Below are 21,946 nucleotides of genomic sequence, written 5' to 3'. Positions count from 1 at the left end.
TTGTTTTCGGGACCTCTCAGCTTTGACGTCCTGCACACCATCATGCGGTGTGAGTCCAGCAGATATTAAGTCTAAAAGGAAAATACAGGCTTCTAGAAGGCAAGTTTGGGGGTTATTTGCTTATGGATGAGGGCTGAACCCTTGGAGGTGAGGGTTTCACCTTGGGGCAAGCCCATATTCAAGAGCCATATTGGAAAAGGAATGCATTGGTACGTGGAACTTGCTCCATTGCATCTTCTCCTTAAATAGCCAACATAGTAATTTGCACGATACTTAATGGACATGTTTTATGGACTATTTTAAGTGCTTAGGACTTTTGCTGATCTGCTATGTCTCAGTTGTTCACCCAGTTACACTTTGAGTATGACTGTTAACCCAAGTACTGGGTAGGAAAATTGCAGATATTAAGTCTAAAAGGAAAATACAGGCTTCTAGAAGGCAATTATTCCAAATACAAGTTAACATAGAGGGGACATGCTGCCTTGTTTCCCTGACGGCTGCCTATCCACCCCTTTTGTCCTCTCTTGGGTGTTCCTCCTTTTCAAATGTCTTATAACCTTGTTTCCTTTCTCCTTTCCCTTCCTCCTGACACACAGACATGAACACTCAAAACTGAACATCATATGAGACTGAAGGAATTTCAATATTTGTGTACATCCAATAAAAATATAATGACTTGTATCACTCTTACAAATGATTAAATAATAAATGTAAAAACAAACAAGCCAAAAAAAACCAAAACCAAAAAAAAAAAAAAAAGGAGTTCCCGTCTTGGTGCAGTGGTTAATGAATCCGAATAGGAACCATGAGGTTGAGGGTTCAACCCCTGGCCTTGCTCAGTGGGTTAAGAATCTGGCATTGCCATGAGCTCTGGTGTAGGTCACAGACGCGGCTCAGATCCCGTGTTGCTGTAGCTCTGGTGTAGGCCAGTGGCTACAGCTCCAATTAGACCCCTAGCCTAGGAACCTCCATATGCCGCGGGAGCAGCCCAAGAAAAGGCAAAAAGACAAAAAACAAATAAATAAATAAATAAATAAATGTTGCATGTCTTGGCTTATGAAGAGAAAGAAAATTAGTTTATTACAGGGCACTTCGTTTTTCTTTTTCCATGAAGCTCTTGCAAAAAAATTTAAATTTCCCTACCTACCTCGCAAGTAAACTTAGAGACTTATAAGTCATGCTCAATGAGAGGATTTAGTTGCCTGTTATGATATCACAGAGTTTCTGAAATACTCCTCCCAGTAGTTGCAGTGTGTCTAGACATGCTTATGTTAATATTCTTTAGCCGGAGTCATGACTGTCTTCATATGTTTATAGGTATGTGCACAAAATTGATGATGATGGATGCATAGCAAAATGCTAAGATTTGCCATGTTTACTAATTCTGCAATATATAATCTGATAGGGAAAACAATGAACAAATTGGAGAATACCGCCTTGTTGATATTGCTATAGGGATGGATATTGTTAAGGATCTAGTCCTTCAACCAGGAGGTAATTTTTGAGCCCCCACTGTATGCATGGTATTATGAAAGGCATTAGGATTACAGGCATGAACAAGAGAGGCATGTTTCTACCTTTGTGGGGCATAGAAGCCAGTCATTAAACAAGTTATTGCAACAATGTCTAGAGATTATTGTCATTCAGATTGTTGATCAGGAGATGGGGTCCTTTGGAGGTACCCAGCAGAAAAACAACCTGGCCTAGAAGTTAGGGACTGCTTCCAGAGGAAGAGACAAGGATGACATTTCAGTCTACACAGAGTCTGCTTTGAAGAAAGATAAAAAGTTGCTGAGATAGAATTCCAGCAAAAAAAAAAAAACTTATGTAATGTGTTATGTCTGAAGATATACTGGGTATTATATACCTAGATAGTAGAAACAGAAAGAGTCCTACAAATAATTTATATTAGTATTCTCTCTCTTTTTTTTTTAGGGCCACACCTGCAGTGTATGGAGGTTCCCAGGCTGGGGGTCCAATCAGAGCTGTCGCCTCTGGCCTACACCACAGCCACAGCATCGCCAGATCCAAGCCACATCTGCCACCTACACCACAACTCAGGGCAACTCCGGATCCTTAACCCACTGAGCAAGGCCAGGGATCAAACCTACATCCTCATGGATCCTAGTCAGATTTGTTTCCGCTGAGCCACTGCAGGAACCCCTATGTGAGTTTACTCTCAGTATGCACGTATGCATGCACAGACACACATCTATATATAGATAGAGAAAAATATATGGAATGAGAGAACGAGAAAACGTGTGTGTGTGCGCGTGTGCACACGCTCGCACTTTGGTTCTAGAATTAGCCTTCTGGGTCTAAATTCTAGTCTCTCCATCACGTGACTTTATATAAGCTACTTAATCTAAGTCTTGGTTTCCTTCTCTGGAAATTGGAATAGTAATGGTATTACTAGGAAACAGTATCCTATTTGACAGGGTGGTAGTGGCTGCAATCAAGACTAAAATAGTCACGTGCGAGGTACGAAGGGCTTAATAATGATTAGCTATCACCACTATTGTCCAACTTCACACATCCCTTGACTGTTCGCTTTAATCATTGCCTACTTTGGAGAAGGTTAGGTCATTACATGCTAGTCTTTTTCCACATAAAACATCTGGCACTTTGATCTGCTATGAGTTGCGATATGGTCCCCCTCTTTGTCAGCAGGGACAACAAGTCATCTTTCCTCCATGGTTTATGAAGCAGGAGAGTGGTTTGGAAGCAGAATGCCGCTCCCCCTCAATGCACATTTACCCACCACCATTTCCACCCTCCACCAGAGTCTATCATTAAAGCTGACTTATTGAGACTAATGATCTAAATAGATCTTTGGGGGTGCTGTGTTCAGGCTGATGAAATATAGGAGGAAAATCTGTTACTATCTGTTACCATTAAAACCTGTTAATTCATCTATTAAAGAATTTGTAAATCACAGGCATTTCAGGCGATTTGACAAGTAATTTCAAACTTACTGAGAAAAGAATGGAGAAGCTAAAAATCACCAGAGGGATCTGTTCTCCCTCTGCAGGATTGTGAGCTCTTGTGCAATAGTTTGGTTTCTGTTGTTTTTTTTAATTGAAGAAAAAAAAATGCTGTACAAGATTATATGTTACAGGTGTACAGCAATTCACAATTTTTAAGGTTGTATTTCATTTATAGATATGACAAAGTATTAGCTGTACACCACCTCTTAATCAATATGTCCTTATAGCTTATTTTACACATAATAGTTTGTGCAATAGCTTTTCATTATGTGTCTTCTAAGAAGAGCTGACCATAAATGGAGGCAACCCTGCATTGTACTCCTGACTTTGACAGACAGGGAGGGGAACCTCTTTACCCTCTGCAGAGAGGAGAGCTGCTGCCATGAATGGAAAAGGTATTCAAAGAGGTGACGTCAAGTCTCAGGTGAGGAGTTCCCGTTGTGGCTCAGTAGGTTAAGAACCTGACATGGTCCATGAGCATGCTGGTTCAGGTTTGATCCCTGGCCTCACTTAGTGGGTTAAGGATCCAGCATTGCCACAAGCTGTGGCACGGGTCACAGATGCAGCTCAGAGTCAACCCCTCACGCAGGAACACCCATATGCCACAGAAGCAGTCATAAAAAGAAAAAAAAAAAGAGAGAGATGCAGGAGAATCTCCCATTTCTAAGCCCTTTTATATGTGTGGAATGAACATATTTCATCAATACCGTATATACCCTTAACAAATTTTAATCAATGACTCGTGAAAAACCTTTGTAAGGTACTATATAAATGGACTATTTCTTAAGATAGCAAGTAACATTAATGAATACTTACATATGTGCTGAGAATTTTACATTCATTGCTTTATTTACTAAATCAAAGATTGATTTGGATTCATTAAGATAAGTGACTGCCCTTAAGATTTTAACCTTTTTGTGTCTTCAACTATTTTGCAATATGCATGTGGAAATGATTTACGCTAGAGCATGGGTTTTCAGCAGACAAAAATTTTCGTGGACTTGTTCCTCTTCTGCTGGTGTTGCTGGATCAAGTCACCAGGATGTGAGTAAATATGGTTGTGGGGCTTCTTTTCCTGCTGGCACACGTTCCTGCGGCCACTGTGTGCTACTTCCAGTTGGGTTTCTTGGTCTTCTATTCAGAGTAACTGCAGCATGGCTTCCTGTAAGATTTGATTTAGTGGCTTGAACTGTGCCTCTGAGAAAACACAAAAGGTTTTTCTGGAGAAGGCTCACAAAGGAACAAGGGTGAGGTTAATTTTTCAAGGATGTTTTGGTGACTTTCAAGAGTCGCAACCGTCCGTCCTTGAAAGGGTGAGTCCAGGAAGAGGAAGAATGAGTTATTTAATGTTGATTACTCCTTTCCTAGGCTTTGCCTTTTTTGGACGCTGCTCACAGCCCATTCCCTGAGAAACTGGCAGCTCCAATAGCAGGCTTTCAGGGAGTCAAACCATGACTGACAGCACTCTTTATGCCTCTCCATTCATAAATATCAGCCCCCTGGGGAATAACTTTCAGTAGGGTTCAAAATGACCAGCGTCCACTTTTTAACTGTGAGAACAGAACATTCAAGAAATTAATAAAGGAGAAATGTAGAAATCTCAGTGTTGGAGTTCCCACTGTGGCTCACTGACTAGGATCCACAAGGACAAGGGTTCGATTCCTGGCCTCGCTCAGTGGGTTGAGCATCTGCTGTGAGCTGTGGTGTAGGTCGCCGATGTGGCTCAGATCTGGTTTTGCTGTGGCTGTGGCGTAGGCCAGCAGCAATAGGTCCGACCCAACCCCTAGCCCGGGAACCTCCATATGCTACAGGTGCAGCCCCCCAAAAAAAGACCAAAAAAATTGTAAAAAAAAGAAACCTCGGTGTTATTTCAGATCCCAGTATAACTCTAAATACCTATTTATAATATTTTGTGCTACAGTGTCATCATGCATGTTCAATATAGACAATTCAGAAAAACAGAAAACTATACAGAAAATGAAATAACCTATAATCAAATAACCATGGATAACCACTTATATCATTTTGATGTATTTTATTTCTAAGATTTATTTCCATGCATATGTGACTCTATGTGTGAGTATGTGTTTAGTTTATATTTTCATATAGTGTGTAATTGTACATGCTTTTAGTTTAACATAATGTCCCCCATGCCATTAACAGTATATGAAAACAGCTCATAGTTTGTTTCCTTCTGATCATAAAACTGATGTAAGCACATTGCTTTTAAAAATCCAAACCATATGAGAAAGTATAGATAAAAGAGTAAGTAGAGAAAGAAAAAGGGAGAGAGGGGTGGAGGGAGAGAGGGAGGAAGAAGAAGATGGGAGGTGATGAGTGTGTGAATTAATTAGATGGGAGGAATCTCCCCACAAGGCATATGTAAATCAAATCATCACCATGTACACATTAAATAGCTTCCAATTTTATCTCTCAATTATACCTAAATAAAGTTAAAAGGAAAAGAAAATCCTGGAACTGAAAAAAAGAGAGTAAATACAACCCTGAAATCACACGTGTGTCTGTGTATGTGTGTGGTATGTGTGTGTGTGCTGAATTTACTTGATTCCAAAAAGTCACCCATTGGGATATGCTCTGTTGGTTTAACAATGTTTCAGGGGCGAAGTAAGCTTCATTAATATAGAAAAGCAAATACTTTTTAAATCGACAATAACAGACAAAATGCAAACCACTATCTTCAGTATAACCATCAGAAATGGAATCTACCCTTATTTCAATTTCAGAATTAAAAATACACCTAAATCAATTCTGACCCTCAACGATTATGTTTAGTTTCACAGTGACTTGATGTTTTTTACACTGCATGTTGATAATTTTGATCTCTTTATTTTCTTTGATATTGATAGTTTAATTTGGGGGAACATCAAAAACTCCAGGCTTGTAACTGCATTCATATTCCTAAATTTATTTATAAATTACCAAAAGGTAAACAACTTTCTTGAAAGCCAGCCAGGAGTTGTTGACAGATATAGTTTTAGCACCTGAGTTATATATCCTTTCATGATGTATAATTCAATCATAACCTACTTGTCCCATCTATCAAAAATCTGTGGTTTAGATTTCAAAGTGTCTAGCAATCGCCTGGTATGTGGTAGTTTATCGTCTGTGTACAAATAAGTTCTCACTTTATTACTGTACCGTAGGGAGTATTAAAAAAATGTGTAAGGGAGGAGTTCCCGTCGTGGTGCAGTGGTTAACGAATCCGACTAGGAACCATGAGGTTGCGGGTTCGGTCCCTGCACTTGCTCAGTGGGTTAACGATCCGGCGTTGCCGTGAGCTGTGGTGTAGGTTGCAGACGCGGCTCAGATCCTGCGTTGCTGTGGCTCTGGCGTAGGCTGGTGGCTGCAGCTCCGATTCGACCCCTAGCCTGGGAACCTCCATATGCCGAGGGAGCGGCCCAAGAAATAGCAACAACAACAACAACAACAACAAAAGACAAAAGACAAAAAAAAATGTGTAATGGAGTTCCCATTTGGGCTCAGCAGGTTAAGACCTGACATAGTGTATGTGAGGATGCAACTTCAATATCTGGCCTTGCTCAGTGGGTTAAGGATCTGGCGTTGCCGTGAGCTGTGGCATAGGTTGCAGCTGTGGCACAGGTCCCACGTTGCTGTGGCTGTGGCATAGGCCAGCAGCTGCAGCTCCAATTCCACCCCTAGCCCAGGAACTTCCATATGTTGCAGTTGCAGCCATAAAAATTAAAGAAAAAAAATCTTAAGGGGAAATAAGGGTCCAAATTCAATCACATGAGAAGCTATCAGCTCAAATAACTGAGGAGATCCAAGAAGTGCTTCTCGTCTACTCTTGATTACAGTCCATAGGGACAAGTAAGGACAACTCTAGAACATGCTCTGCTAGCAGCTGCCAGGGTTTCTTTTGACATTGATTATAAGATGCATCTCAATTTCAGAAAGGTTGATGTTTTACTATTTTCAAAAATATGCATCTTACAATCAAGGAAATAAGTACACTTTTTTGCAAGTAGAGTATATACTCAGCGCTATATAACCTGCAGTCAATAATGGCAGTTTAAATTTATGATATGGAGTGTGTGAGTATAGATGTGTGTGTGCAAATATGTATATACACATATATGTCTATATACTCATGTCAGTGGCTTCATAGCATTATATGCATGTACCTATCTTTTATTAATGGATCTTTAACTTGGTTTTTTTTTTTTTGGCTATTATGTAAATTGGTGCAGTTAGCAGCCTTAAACTATACCCTCATATCCTTGTGTGAATTTGTAAATTTAAAGGGTGTAAAAATAATGTTACATATTACCAAATGTCCATCAAAAAATTCACACCAGCCTTATGATTAATATTTTTCTGTGTGCTTATCAACACTGAGTTATGGCAGTATTTCTCACCTTTTCCCATCTAATAGGTAAAATGTGATTGTTTTTAGGTCCATTTTTAATTTCTGAACACTTTTTAATATCTGTATATTCTGTTATGAATGATGATTTATTTCACTTCAACTATTAGGCATTTAAATTGTTTCAAGTTCTTCCACATTCCATGAACATCTTTGCATATAATTCTTTGGCCTTAAGACATTTTCTTAAAACAGATTCTCAAAATTGTAATTGTGGGTTAAAATTATGAAACTTCTACAGGTTCCAGATACACATTGGCAAGCAGTTTTCTTGAAAGGTTATACCAATTTTTATATCCATCGACATTATATTACAGTGTCTGTTTCATTATATGCTCACAAGCATGTAGTATCATTTTTTCAGATCTTTTCTAATCTGAAAAGGTGAAAAGTTCTCTCTCTTCTTGCATTTCTTTGATTACTAGTGAGACTGAACTTGTTTTCAAACTTTTTAGCCATTTGTGTCTCTTCAATGAATATTTTATCCCTTATATTTTATTCATTACATTATTTCTTATAGTAATTCTTTATATTAATATTAATAGCCTATATTTTATTCCTTTTAAAAGGCCTTAATGTTTCCCACTTGTGTTTGAGAAAGACTCTAACAGGCTAATAATATGCTGGTGTTGTCAACTCCAAGGCCATACCTTTAAAGTAGCCAGCACGTCTCTGAAAAGACACATGAGACTTTCCACAGAAATACACATTCCCCTGCCAATCTGATTGGAAGTCTCTTTTGGACCCACTAATTCTCCTCATGAACAGACTCTTCACTCATTCTCTTGATGCTCTTGGACCTGTGTCACTGTCTCCTACCATTGTATTCTGACCTTGCTCCTGTTTGGTTGGAAGCCTAACCTAGGCTCTTTCCAGCTTCTCGGATTCTATCAAATCCCCTGAGTATATTTCCTAGTTTTCTGCCTCAACTCAGGGACTCCCCACACTGCTCATGGGAGAACACCTCTCCTGGCTTGACCAGGCCCCCAAGCCTCCCTCTTCTGTACTGTGTTCCCTCGTGGGATCCTTAGATAGTTTCCCAAGGATCTTGATTAGCCCACCTATAATTCTGACACCACAGATACTATTCACTTGGTATCAGTTTGAAGAAAGAAAAACTATTATTATCCTTCAGCAAAACCAGCACCTTATAGTTTTTCCGAAGAGAATCGATGAGGTATAAAGGACATTCACAACCAGTGGCTCTTAAAACTGTACACCAGTGCTTCTCAAACTGTTTTTGCATTATCCCCCTTTTCTTACCCATGGACCTTTTTTGGACATTTCTTTCCTCCTAATTGGTCCCCAGTAGAATTTTACTGTCACAGATGTACTGTACATCTGGGTATGAACTACATGTATATCTGTGTGCTTTACACATAAAAAGTAAGGATTTCTTTCATGGTCCCCCCCAAGAACCAATCTCCACCTCCTTTGGGATGATGCTGCCCCAATGGAAATGCCTGCTGTGCATCCACCTGGATCTTGGAGCAGCGCTTATGAACGTGAATGGGCAAACATGGAGACTACCGGGTAGATTTCAAGAATGCAATTCAAGTTGACTTGGTTTTCAGTCACAGCACCTTTCTACTTGCTGTAGAGCAAGTTACCTTGAGTAAATTATTTAATTTCATTAAGCTTCAGTCTCCTCGGTGATAACACATGCAGAATAATGATATGTATCGCAAAGAGATAGAGGGAGAAGATATAATGCATGTAAAGCATTCAGCACAGTGGCATCCCGTATAAGTGCTCCATAGATTAACTGTTCATGTCATTATTCACCTTCTTTGTCATACCGTGCTCTAGCTGGCTCAGCTTCAGATGCTTGGTCAAACTCTCAGGACCATCTGTATGAAGTTGACTAGGGTTTGTGTATGCAAGTCCTCGTACGGAGACATTTTCATGATGGCTTTGTCACCTGCCTCACATCCATGTCTCACAATAGTCCTTGTGTTGAATATGCCGAATGGGATTTGGATGATGAAAATAAAACATAATTTTTCCATTTTCCTCGTCAGACATATTAGTTTAGGCAGTTAATTAAGTAGGGCATTATTAATGTTGGATGATGGTTGGGGATCTGTAAGCAAAGACCCAGGTTGAAGAAAATGCCCTATAAATCACAACAAAAATGTCAGCCAATCCTGTGTTTCTGGACTGAGTAGAATTTGAAAAGCAAAAAAAAAAAAAAAAGGCATATATGTTATATTTATCTATTTAAATATTATCCATATATGTATGTATATATTTCTAGAACAAGCGGATGGAGACTTATGAAGAGGAAGACTGAAAATTAATCCTATTTACATACCGAGAAACTCAGTATCTTTAGTTCTATTCTATGATGACTGACTTTCTTAAGTATATCTTCCTAATTTTCATGAAGGTGAATGGTTTGCACACTGAAAAACGTGTAGCAAGTATAACTCACTCAGTGCTGCTATGGTAGAGACAAAACCTGTAGAGCTCCTTATGCAGAAAGAGTGTGGAGTTTAGTGGATCTTCATTTGAATCTTTTTTTTTTTTTTTTTGTCTTTTTGTCTTCTGCCTTTTCAGGGCTACACCCTCGGTTTAGTGGATCTTCATTTGAATCTTTTTTTTTTTTTTTTTGTCTTTTTGTCTTCTGCCTTTTCAGGGCTACACCCTCGGCATAAGGAGGTTCCCAGGTTAGGGGTCTAATTGGAGCTGTAGATTCCAGCCTACACCACAGCCACAGCCACATGGGATCTGAGCCACGTCTGCCACCTACAGCACAGCTCACAGCAACGCTGGATGCTTGACTCACTGAGCGAGGCCAGGGATCGAACCTGCAACCTCATGGTTCCTAGTCGGATTCGTTTCCACTGCGCCACGACGGGAACTCCCTTCATTTGAATCTTAACTCCACTTCTTACCGTCTGTGAGTAAGTGGGCAAGTGACTCACTTCTTTCAGACTCAGTATCTTGATCTGCAGTGTGGAGTAGTGCCCATCTAGGCACAGGACCGTGGTGATAATTAAATGAAACACTATGTAAGACATAAAAGACAACAGGTACTCGGTAGTACTGGCGCCTCCTCATTTGAGGTTTGCCCTTTTTCCTCTTTACTGGCGCTCTACAGGTCAATTGATGCTACTTATCTCAGGGTATGAGGAAACAAAGTAGCACTTAGCGAACATTTTTGACTTCCTTAAGCCTCAGTTTTGTCATCTGCCAAATAGTGATAATGGTATTTTTTAAGTGTGAGGATTCAAGGAGGTAGTGCATGTGAAAATTTTAGCATAGTCCTGAAATACAGAAAGTCTATGCTCAGTGTAGCTTTCATTTCAGCATTATTATCTATTAGATTGGGCTATAACATTCATTAGATAAAGAATTTTTAGAGCCAGAATTCTAAATATATATATATATATATATTCACAACAATATACAAATATACCAAAATTATACCAAATAGTTTACATGTAGATTTTATATGCAGCACATACACACATCCACAACATACACATCCGTAAGATAGATTTCAGATAATTTAAGTCAACTCATTTATGTGGAATGGTAACATTCAAAGGTGTAGAGAAAAAGAATAAATAGAAATTTTTACATGTAATAACTTTCCTTTGACTCTTTTTCCTACAAACCTGTCCTAAAATTCTTTAAACAAAGCTGCTGTTATAAAGAAAAGGTAGTATTGCTTTAATAACCATCACTTTAGCTAAGATTCACCAAGTCATAAAAATACAACTTCTCAAGTTAAGCGCTCATGATAAAATCCTTTCTACTGACCTAAGAACTTCTAATCGTCTCTTTATCATCCCTCGTGTGCTGCCTGCATATGATGTGGAGGGAGCCTGAAGCAATGTATTATATTGTGACTGCCCGGCAAATTCTTCTCTGTTAATGATAATGGCTCTTATTTATTGGGTATCTACTGTGAATAGACAATCAGATTTCCATATACTGGTGAAACTTCTTACTTTAATGGCATTATTAGTGTCTTTGCAGTTACTGGATTTTATAGGAAAATAAAGACAAACGTGACATGAAAGTATTAACTTACAGCATTAATCCCCATTCTAATATCATTTTGCCAAATTAACTGTAGAATTTATATCCTCTATCCCAATTCATTATAGAATATGCAGATTCAGTTTCTCCCATAAATGTCTGATCTTACAAATAATGGACATACAATGCAAATACGGGGCATATTTATTGCCCTGACAGGTGAAACTGTCCATCTTAGAAATGATATGGAATTCCATGAAGTCAAGGAAAAAGTAATCTTGTAAAACTCTTTAGGTCATATTCAAAGTCATCATCAATTGAAGGTGTAGCAGAAGTAACACTATTAATAACTGAATAAGAAATAAAGGAAGCTTACACCATAGCCACTTCAAAAGAAAATCAAGAAATTGAGAGGCCCTTAGGAGAATTTATAAAATTCTCCAAAACCCTGCAATAATGACTCACTATATCACCATGAATAAAATACACATCTGAAACCATATTAGTGTATAGAGCTATAACATAACTTTTTCAGAAAAATAAGACCCTTCCTCAAGATATCAAGACAAGTCATTTTTTTTGTTCATGCTAAGAATTCATTAATTATTTGATCACAGTGTGTTAATAAAAGATTTTTTCACAAATTTAGTTTATAACAATTTAGACTGCCAATCAAGCCTTTTTATCATATCCTAAAATTTTTGTGAATCTTTTAAATGCAATCATTTCTAAGTGACTTTTTTTCTAATATTGACTATCCTCAGATAACAAGACATCCTGTATCATCATATTTAATCTTCACAGAATCTGTAGCCGTATGATGTCCATTTTACAAAATGATGGTGAACATCAGAGGAGTTAAGTAATTTGCCCAAGGTTACACAGTAAGTGATAAGGAAAGGATTTAATCCTTTTTTTTTTTCTTCTTAGGGCCACATCCATGTCATATGGAGGTTCCCAGGCTGGGGGTTGAATCGGAGCTGCAGCTGCCAGACTACAACACAGCCACAGCGATTTGGGATCCAAGCCATGTCAGTGACCTACACCACAACTCATGGTAACACCACATCCCTGACACACTGAGTGAGGCCAGGGATTGAACCCATATCCTCATGGATACTAGTCGCATTCATTTCTGCTGTGCCGCAACGGAAACGCCAGGATTTAAATTTAATTGAATCTGATTCCAGCATTGTTTTGTCTTCAACACTGCCTTATGCAGAATATACTCCATAAATTATAGTAAAATTAAATATAATTTATTTCTTATTAATTCTACTAATATATCTGCCTTTTTTTTTTTAATTAAAGAAAAAGTTAACCCAATTCCCACTCTCTGCTGCTTCATACGACTCCTGGCTTTTCTTTCCTTTTTTTTTTTTTTTTTTTTTTTTTTTTTTTGCTATTTTAGGGCTGTACCTCTGGCATGTAGAGGTTCCCAGGCTAGGAGTCGAATTGGAGCTGTAGCTGCTGGCCTACACCCCAGGCACAGCAAGGCCAGATCCTTAACCCACTGAGCGAGGCCAGGATTCGAACCCACATCCTCATGGATGCAAGTTGGGTTCGTTAACCGCTGAGCCCCAAAGGGAACTCCAGCTCCTGGCTTTTCTTCTCTCTTCTTTCATGCATTCTGATGCTATCTGTTGCTCCCATTTATTCGTTCTGTCTCCTGTACTCTCACTCGTGGACATAAGCGTCATTTGCCTCTTACATACAGAGGGCCTGGTAGAGTGGCAGTTATTTGGGTTGCTAGACTGCAAGGATGCAAATGGCTTTCTAAACAAACATGCTATCCATGCTTCATGTTGTACTTTCAGAGTGACTCTTTCCAACTCCGGATGAACAAAGAGTAAAATTTGCAGCACTTTGGACACCTGGCATTTGTAAGTGCAAATCCTCTCTACAGTCAGATGAGGTTGGAAGCACTGCCATCACTGTCCCAATTTAGTAGTGATGCAGCTAGAATAACTGACCTGCCCAGGGGTGGATGCTGATTAAGAAGCACAGTGAGGACTGAAGCCCAGAGCCTCCCACAAAGTTCTAGATTCTTTACCGTCACAGTAAAGCATAATAACTAAAATCATAGCTCCCTTGCTCTCAGAATTTGAGCTAGTTACTTAAGCTCCCCAAGTTTCCTCATCTGTAAGGAAGGGTTGTTAAAAATAGCACCTACCTATAAATGTAATAAAATTCATTAAGTAATGTTAAGATAAATAAATAAATTAAAAGCTCCAAAAAAAAAATAGTATCTGACTGGTGAGACGGTTTTATGCATTAATGGAGATGAATGAACCTCACCCGTTGTGACTCGCTGGTGAGGTGGTTTCATGAGTTAACGGAAATAAGGAGTTCCCGTTGTGGCTTGGTGGGTTGAGAACCCGGCACATTGTCCGGGAAGATGTAGGTTCGATCCCCGGCCTCACTCAGTGGGTAAGAATATGCAAGCTGCAGCATAGATTTCAGATGTGGCTCAGATCCTGTGTTGCTGTGGCAGTGGTGTAGGCCGGCAGCTGCAGTTCCCATTTGACCCCTAGCCTGGGAACTTCCCTATGCTGCAGGTGCGGCCCTAAAAAAAGAATAAAAAAATTAAAGGAGATAACACATGAGATAATACACAGAGGATACAATAAATCACAGCTATTTCCATTTGTTGACCCTACAATGACACACAGGCTACAAACACCCCTGATGGCAACTCCTCCGAAATTTCACATGACATTTAAAACAACTGAAAATACCTTCTTCATGCGCTGGCTCTGATGTAAAAAAAGTTCTAAATTTCAACATTGCAAAGTGAAAAACATTATATAGAAAGTGAAGGAAAGTATACCCGAAGGGGAGACAAATACTTGCCCACTCCCAGGGCTTGCTCCAGGCACAGGGGGATGACAGGCTTGCCCTGCACACAAAAGACTGGCAACAGTGTGAAACCAGGTGTCCCTGGAACTCGGGAAGCAGAGGGTCATTTATTTGTCAAGCAAACCTTCTACTGTTACTCAATTTCCACACCTGGCTATTTTGCTTCCTTTTGTTTGTATATTTGCCTTTCTCTTTTAAAATCTCTCTCCCTCTCTCCTTTAATATTTTTACATATACAGTTCCTACTCCATGCCCTCATTCATATTTCAATTGACTACTCAGGAAATGCTTTCACAAATGAACAACCTTATCTTTTAAAGATGTCATACTAATTTTTGTTTGGCCTTGGGGGGGTGTGTGCACGCGCACACGCGTGCATGTGTGTGTGTGTGTGTGTGTGTGTATAAAACCTTGCTTAGTAAGGAGAGTCACATAAAACTTTTACAAATATCATCACTCACTGGTGACTCTGTGTGGCTTTTTCCATTTCTGAGACGTCCCTAGGTATGCATAACAATTGCTTTCCATGCCCCTGGAATTGCTGTTTTGTCAGAACTTGACAAACTAAGAGCAGCAACTCATTCTTTTGGGGGCACTGCAAATGTGCCATCTGACACCTAACTTAAGTTTATTCTGACTTCTTTTCTCCTAGAGCAGAGTAGGTAAGAGTGTGGGATCCAGAGTCAGAAAGTCCGGGTTTGCCTCCCAGTTCCATTCTTGCATCTTACTTACTAGGTAACTGTGGGCAAGGCTACTGAACTACTCAAAACCTCAGTTTTCTCATCCATAAAATGAGGGTGTAGTGGTAATTGCCTTTTGGGGTATCATCAGGATTAAGAGTTAATATAAGGAAGGTCCCTTGAATTGTTCTTGATATGCAGGAAGAGGTACAAAATTTTTGTTGTTACTACTCCTGTGTTAGAGTCAGAAGACAGAGGATTGCATTTCAGGTTTACAGTTATTTCAGCTTTGCCACTTACCTTGGAGTAAGTGAAATAGAGGTAATTATACTGAATCTGTCTATCCTCTCAATGTATAAAGAACAGAAACTGTATTCATGTTTGATATTTTATTGAATTGTCGGACAGACATAGTAACTATTATGTCTACCTTGAATTCTTTAAAATAATCATTAACAGGGGGGTGGGGGATGTGCTGGGGTTGTGGGATGAAATCCTATAAAATTGAATTGTGATGATCATTGTACAACTACAAATGTAATAAATTCATTGAGTAATAAAAAATTAAAAAAATAAAACCTTACAGTAAATCCATTCAATCTTAAAAATAAAATAAAATCATTAACAGGAATATAGTAATTATAATAGTAAACTATTATCTAACATTCAGTGGTGCTTTATATTTATTTTGTACCTAATATTATAGTCTCCATACTGTAAGTCCCCTGAAGGGAGGAGCTGTTTCTGTGTATCTCTCAGCACCTGGTATAATGCCTAGTTATTGCAGGAACTCACATTTGCATGAATCAAAAGACAAATAAGCATTCAAACAACTTTCATCTCTTATTAGTCCAAACATTCTATCAGGTAACTTGAATAGATACAATAGCCACCCATATGATAAGCAAAAAGTTAAGCATGCATGGCGTTCCCGTTGTGGTGCAGCAAAAACGAATCTGACTAGTAACCATGAGGTTTCGGGTTTGATTCCTGGCCTCGCTCAGTGGGTTAAGAATCCAGCATTGCTGTGAGCTGCAATGTAGGTCATAGACACAGTTTGGAGCCTGAGTTGCTGTGGTTGTGGTGCAGGCTGGCGGCTATAGCTCCAATTCGATCCCTAACCTAGAACCTCCAAATACCGCAGGTGCAGCCCTGAAAAGCCAAAAAAAAAAAAAAAGTTAAGCATGCATGATAGAATTCTTTGTTCTTGTAAGAGGAATTTAGGTGTGACAGGAACCAGAAAATTCTAGTGTATCTCCTTGCTCAGTGAAGAATGCCGTTTGTGATATCATCATTCTCTTCCTGAATAACACTCGAATTCAAAGAATCAACTCCAATTCAACAACCGTAGTAGAAAGCTCATGCTGATGAAAATAGCAGTAACAAAAACACCAATAATAAGCAGCTTTTTGTTTGTTTGTTTGTTTGTTTTTTAGGGCTGTGCCCACAGCATATGGAGGTTCCCAGGCTAGGGGTTGAATCGGAACTACAGCCACCAGCCTACACCGCAGCCACAGCAATGCCAGATCTGAGCCGGGCCAGGGATCAAACCTGTGTCCTCATGGGTACTAGTCATGGTTTTGTGAGTACAAACCATCTTGGGGATTTCACAAATATTATCCCATTTGATGTCCACTACAAGCCTCTAACCTAGATACTATTATCGAGTTTATTTTAAAGATGGAAACTGAGTCACAGACAGATTAAATAGGTTGCTCCTGCTCATACAGGTTGTAAGTGGAGGAGCTGGGGTCACAGCCAAGTCTATTAGGACTCCAGAGCCCAAGCTTCTTTTTTGTTAAATCCAGGAGCAGCATTTCCTATTCTGCTCATTTGGCAATTAATCTTGCAGCAAAATAATTTCATAGTGCTGTCACTTGAACTGTCAACTTAAGTTGTTTGCATATGTTATTATTATTAGGTTTTCTGTATGTTCGTAACCTATTTCCTGAAAGTTTACATGTTTGTGTCCCACAACTGTCTTACATGTGATAGAACTTCAGTAAATGTTTGGCAGATCTGGAGCTCCCATTGTGGCTCAGCGGTAATGAACCCAACTAGTATCCATGAGGACACGAGTTTGATCCCTGGCCCTGCTCAGTGGGTTAAGGATCCGGCATTGCCATGAGCTGTGGTGTAGGTTGCAGACGTGGCCAGGACCTGGTGCGTCTGCGGCTATGGCGTAGGCTGGCAGCTGCATATTGGATTCAACCCCTAGCCCAGGAACTTTGGCCCTGAAAAGACAAAAGAAAAAAAAAAAGTTTGGCAGAAACACTCAAACCACCAGTGAAGGGATCCTGTTTTCCAAGCAGCTTATTTGTGTGTGAGAAAATTGTTCCTCACATGTTTATTAAATTATGTTATAATTACTGAGGTTAATTTCAAAGAATGTTATGAATTTGGGGAAATACTGTTAAGTCTTTTGGGATTAGTCTCTTCACTTAACATTAATTGGATAAATTTTGAAGTGTCATCTGATACTCGTAGTACCAATAATTAGTGAGAGTATCTGTAATGGCACCTTGAATATAATTCCCAAGATCACTTTTACTTTAAAATTTGGACTCTTAGTACATTGAGTTAAATAATGCATAACCTCCGATTACTTTCAAACCTCCTAAAGAAATTAATGTATTTTCTGTGCAGATTGTACTTGTATGTCCTTGTCTATAACAAATATGATGGCTTTTTGTCAGGCGTCGATTGGGAAGGTTATTGCCATGTGGTATAAAATACTTGCACATTAGCAAATTTTTTATAATACCAATAAATTCTGTAGCTCCATTTTAAAAAACAAAAAGCAAAAAAGAAAATTGTTCCTACTGTTTAAAAGTCCTTGAAAGTCTATAAACATCTTAGAATCATAGACTCCTAAAACCCAGAGATGATGTGATCTATTGCCTTCATTTTATGGTTGAGAAAACCTAAAGTTAATTGACTTGCCCAAGGTCACAAAGCCATTAACCTGCAGATCCATGGCCATGAACTCTGGTCCCTTGAGTCACTGTCTGGTAATACTATTCCAGATATTTGAAAATAGTTTTCAGGCCCCTCTTGGTCACCTTTGAATTTTTCATGAGGTTTGAACTTTTCAGCATCTTAGGTTTGAATTTTTCAGCATCTTAGACATGCTCCTGGTTTTAACCCAGTTTTCCAATAATTATATGAACAAAGACTCTCTAAGGTACTATAGGGGATCAGAAGCATTCACTTATCACTAATTGCATTTTCACTGAGTATAATCTGGTATTCTTAGTAATCAAAAATATATCTGCTTTATGGTTTGATCATCCCACTTTGTCGTGCTCAGACTATACCTTAAGGGAATGATTGAAATGGAAAAGATCATTTCATACGAAGATGGATTTAGAATACTTGCTGCCTAGAAATGGCCCAACATTTGGAAAATGTTTCCAGCATAATACATACTTGTGGAAATAATATGTAGACCAGATAGCAATAAGGAAAATTATGTCATAAATGAAAAAAGTAAAATACAAATGGCATATTAATTGCAAAATATAGGGATGTGAAGACAGAATGCTAAAATGTGACTCCTTCAAGGTAAAAGTAGTCTATGTAAAATTTTGATGTTTTCGCCTTCTCTGGCATTATTGATTAAACCTACAGTAAGGACTGTCACGCCCAGAGGTGAACACAGCTCGAGTGCAGGGCTCTTAGAGGAAGAGGGCAGAGGCGGGTCATGAAGGGTAGATCAGGGCCAGACTGCACGTGTTCGTCTAGTCTGACCACTGTAACAAAGTACCACAGACCGCATAGCTCATAAATAGCAAAATCTTATTTCTTACTGTTCTGGAGGCTGTAGGTTTGAGAGCATGGTGCCAGCACGGTTGTGGTTTGGTGAAAGCCCTCTTCCAGACTGCAGACTGCAAAAGACTCACTGAGTCTTCATGGGGTGGAAGTGACAAGCTAGCCCTCTGGGGCCTCCTTTAAAGGGTACTAATCCTATTCATGAGTGCTCCATTCCCATCGCTTAATCACCTCCCAAAGCTCTCACCTCCTAATACCATCACCTTGTTTTTTTATCTTATTTTTGTTTTTGCCTTTTTAGGGCCAGACTGTTGGCATATGGAGGTTCCCAGGCGAGAGGCCGAATGGGAGCTGTAGCTGCCAGCCTACCGCACAGCCCAGGGCAACCCCAGACCCTTAACCCACTGAGTGAGGCCGGGGATCAAACCTGCATCCTCAAGGATGCTAGTCAGATTCATTTCCACTGAGCCACAATGGGAACTCCCACACCATGGCCTTGTGGGAAGATCCTATTCATCCTCAAACCTCAGCTCCAGTGTCACTTTCTCAATGAAACCACCCCTGACGTATCTAAGTAGCATTAAAAGGTTTCATAGAGCTTTGTTCAGAGCATTCTTAGAGCAATTAGCAAATTACTTTAATTATTTGAATGCAAGTCTAGCTAAACCCTCACCAAACTCTAAGTCCCAGTCACATGACCCTGATATAATGGTCAGGATCCAGCCCTCTCACCACTCTCACCCAGTTTTTTTTTGTTAGTTTTGTTGTTGTTGTTGTTTGTCTTTTTGCCATTTCTTGGGCCTCCCGCGACATATGGAGGTTCCCACGCTAGGGGTCTAATTGGAGCTGTAGGCACCAGCCTACGCCAGAGCCACAGCAACGCAGGATCCGAGCCACATCTGCAACCTACACCACAGCTCACAGCAACGCCGGATCATTAACCCACTGAGCAAGGCCAGAGATCGAACTCGCAACCTCATGGTTCCTAGTCGGATTCGTTAACCACTGCGCCACGAGGGGAACTCCTCTCACCCAGTTTTAATTAACAGTTGGGAAAGCCATTCTCCTCCAAGACCAAAGAGTTACTCAATAAATATTTGAAAAATGAATAAACAAATAAACTGAGCAATACTATTACAAAATAACAGTGGTACCTTTCAGTGCCTTCTTTACTTATAGATGTGCCTAAACGTTGCCTTTCTGAGATCCAACAATGGATAATTGGATGTGTACTTAATGAAAGGTCAGTGTAATCCTGGCTCCATTTTAGGGACTGGTTGTTTGGTAAAAGAGGCTCATGTCGCAATTCCTACCTTCTAAAATCTGAACTCTTGTAGGTGGCAAAGACTTAGACATGCAACTTAAAACTCAGTTTGCTTACCCTCAGCTGGTAATGTCATTGACCACTAATGCACCAAATTCACATAGTCCTCAGAGCCGAAGCTTTGAAAATATGCATGTCTGGGTACCCATCTTAAACACTCTGCATACCAGCTGTGCAAGACTGAGCAAGTTGTATAAACTCTTAGCCTTGGTTCTATCCACACAAAATGAATATAATGCTTACTTCATACAGACACAGATAACATATGTGAAACATATAGTAACTATGCAACAAATTATGGTGATGGAGGCACTTCTGGTAGCGAATGTTGGTAACCTTAATGGTGATGATGGTATTAGTACACTGAACTGCAACTCCTTGAGGACAAGGACTGTGTTTATCTTTGAATCCCCAGCACCTACCACAGTGCCTGATACACAGTAGATCGTAAGCAAATGTTTGTTAACAACCAGTTATCACTTTCAAGATAGCGAAAGCCAAGGGAAGATAGAAAAAGTAGACATTTGCATGCACTGGAATTATCAAGGAAAACTTTCTTGAGGGAAATATACAAAGGGTTGATTTTTTTCATACTCAGAGGAGAGGATGGAAGTTACCAAAGGTAAAAGATAAAAAGCATAACGTGGTCTGGGACAAAGTAGGGAAGAGTAAGTATGTTCTGAGTGATAGGAAGTAGAAGCAATGAATAGGTGACATAATTTAATACTTTGTCATTACTAAAACTTGACTCTTTAGTGCCACATCTAGAGCTTAATAACAAAGACAACAATCCTAAACTTTGCTCTTTTTTGGAAATCTCAAGTTATATCAAAACCATACAAGAAAAGGTTTCATTTAGACAAACTATATCGTATAAACAGAATGGGAAATACATGAGCCTCACAAGATGGCAAACCTAGGTTTGAATTTTAGTTTTGCCACTTAACTGGGTTATCTTGTACAAGTCACTTAGCTCTTTGAGCTTTAGGTTTTTTCCTATAAAATGGGAAGAATGTTGCCTATCCCATAGGACTGATGTGGGGCTTGAATTCTTGTAAGGTAGCCAGTATAGGGTCTGATGTATAGTAGATGTTCAGTAAACATGAGCACTGCTGTTATTTTATTTTATTTTATTTACTTATTTATTTATTTATTTATTCATGTTTTGTCTTTTTGCCATTTCTTGGGCCGCTCCCATGGCATATGGAGGTTCCCAGGCTAGGGGTCCAGTTGGAGCTGTAGCTGCCAGCCTACACCAGAGCCACAGCAACGCGGGATCCGAGCTGCTCACAGAAACGCCAGATCGTTAACCCACTGAGCAAGGCCAGGGACTGAACCCTCAACCTCATGGTTCCTAGTCGGATTCGTTAACCACTGCGCCACGAGAGGAACTCCTGCTGTTATTTTTAGTGAAGTGAATTGATTCATTTATGTGTTATGCTAAGTCAAGGTGTACATTTGGGTTGTGTATGTTTGGGGACATGTGCCTTGAGCCTACTTGATCTGAGGATAATTGGACTTTCTGAAATGAAAAGAACCCAGGAAAGGACAGCGTATACATGGAGCCCCATGGCTGCTTGACCCTTTAAAACGAAGAAGGCAAGTCATTTTGAATGTATGGGCAGTTGTGTAAGGTAAATGCTCAAAGAGGAAACCCATAGTTTTCTTTATTAACTACCTGCTGTACAAACTGTCATGCAAATACTGCCTATGCTGTATGTAAAACATTGAAGATGCCTATGATTTGATTCTTCTGCTTGAATTTTTTTCTGTAGTTAAAATGCATAATTGAATTAATTTCAAATGTGTTTGTCTGTAAGCCAGCCAAATATTTTCCTTTAAATACTTGAGCTGTATGTTGAATATACAGTTATGTCCTGGCACATTAGTTTTGTTGCAGTAATTAGATTGCATCCTTTAATCCTTTAAT

General features: G+C 39.4%; 1 protein-coding gene across 9 annotated transcripts in view; it reads left to right on the top strand.

The window, feature by feature from the left end:
- Window positions 1-21,946, top strand: part of SGIP1 (SH3GL interacting endocytic adaptor 1) — a 229,982-nt gene that overhangs the window by 179,333 nt on the left and 28,703 nt on the right. The window lies entirely within an intron of this gene.

Source organism: Phacochoerus africanus, chromosome 8 (assembly GCF_016906955.1).
Source record: "Phacochoerus africanus isolate WHEZ1 chromosome 8, ROS_Pafr_v1, whole genome shotgun sequence".
NCBI lineage: Eukaryota > Metazoa > Chordata > Mammalia > Artiodactyla > Suidae > Phacochoerus > Phacochoerus africanus.
The sequence above is the reverse complement of the archived record's forward strand: the minus strand, read 5'-3'. Positions and strand labels throughout refer to the sequence as shown.